The sequence below is a fragment of the Otolemur garnettii genome, unplaced genomic scaffold, assembly GCF_000181295.1.
Source record: "Otolemur garnettii isolate 467f Iridium unplaced genomic scaffold, OtoGar3 scaffold00050, whole genome shotgun sequence".
In the NCBI taxonomy this organism is placed as follows: Eukaryota; Metazoa; Chordata; class Mammalia; order Primates; family Galagidae; genus Otolemur; species Otolemur garnettii.
In genome coordinates, this window is record NW_003852445.1 from 11,096,058 (window position 1) to 11,097,887 (window position 1,830).

Consider the following 1,830-nt stretch of genomic DNA (forward strand, 5'->3'; position numbering starts at 1 on the left):
AGGTGGAGGTTGCTGCAAGTTGTGACACCAGGGCAATCTATCAAGGGCAACAGCTTGAGACTCTGTCTCAAAAAAAAAAAAAAAAGGCTCAGTGGTGGGCACCTGTGGTCCCAGCTACCTGGGAGGCTGAGGTAAGAGGATCACTTAAGCCCAAGAGTTGGAGGTTGCTGTGAGCTGGGCGACAGTAAGACTCTGTCTCAACAACAACAACAAAATAAAACAAAGTTTCAAGGTTTCAAATAATTAGGTTTTCACTCAACTAAAACATTATAGTTATTACAGTTGTGTAGCTGGAGTGTAATAAGCAAGGGAGAGAGAAAGCAGCTGTACAATTATGGAGGGGGGTAAGATAGTGAGAGCCTTGTTAAGTTCAGGTCACTGTTACTGATCTAAAAGTTGAAAATACAGAATATAAAATATATATGGAAGGATGATTCCAGAGGAAGTACAAATATGACTTCAAAATCATTTTGAATGTCATACTACTTTTAAAAATCTTAAGATTATGTGTCTTTTTTGACTTCTCATTTGTGTAATCATGTAACAATATGCTAGAATATGAGGAAAGGGAATATGTAAAAAACATGCTTATGAGAGAGGCAGTCACTTCGCATAATGGCTAACTTTAGAAATCTCTGTTCCCTCATGTTTAGTTGTATGGCTCCAATGAAACAGTGTGACATTAATACATTTTCTAAATTTAGGTTATTGAGTCCTCATATCACATGTGAGCCATCAATATTCAGTTCTAACTGGTCTACATCAAGCCAAATCCAATTTCTTTTGGACTTACCTCAGTAAGGGTTTCAAATGAAAATTCAACCAACTAACCCAGAAAAGGGTGGGAATTTAATGGTCCATATACAAAAACTTAAGCATAAGGGCAGGAGTCCCCTGGACTTGAAGACAACTGAAATAAGGACTTGAATGCAAATTCCCATTTCTGCCTGTCTCTGCTTGTTACCTTCACTGTCTCAGACCTGCTCCCCTCTTCAAGTTCTAATCATGGCTTCCAACAAATCATGTTTACTTAGTTTTGCTACCTAAGAGGAACTGTTCCTCTTCCCTTAGTTTCAATTTTAAGAATTTGAGAGACGAGCTGAGTGTGGTAGCTCAAGCCTATAATCCTAGCACATTGGATTGCTTAATGCTAGGAGTTCAAGAGCAGCCTGAGCAACATGATAAGACCTCCATCTCCAAAAAAAATTGTTTTAATGAGCCAGGCATGGTGTTGTGCATCTATATTTCTCAGGAGGTTGAGGCAGGAAGATTGCTTAAGCCTAGGATTTGGAGGCTTTTGAGACAGAGTCTCACTTCCTCACCCTGGGTAGAGTGCCATGGTGTTATAGCTGACAGCAACCTCAAACTCTTGGGCTCAGGCAATCCCCTTGTGTCAGTTTAACTATAGGTAGCCACCACTACATTCTGCTAGTTTTTAGTAGAGACAGAGTCTTAACTCTTGCTCAGGTTGGTCCTGAACTCCTGAGCTCAAGCAATCCATCCACGTTGGCTTCCCAGAGTGCTAGAATTACAGACATGAGCCACCTCCACTAGGCAGATTTGGAGGCTTCAATGAGCTATAGTCTTGTCTCTGCCCTCCAGCCTACGCGGCAGAGTGAGACCCCTCCCCCTATTATCTTTGAATAAATGAATGAATGAATTTGAGGGAAAGGAAACTTACGCTTCTGGCTATGGTAGAGTAACTTGACTAGCACTTTTGGATAAGTAGCAACTATAAAAGTGGACAAGATACATTAGGCAGGCTCGGCGCCTGTGGCTCAAGCGGCTGAGGCGCCAGCCACATACACCTGAGGTGGCAGGTTCGAATCC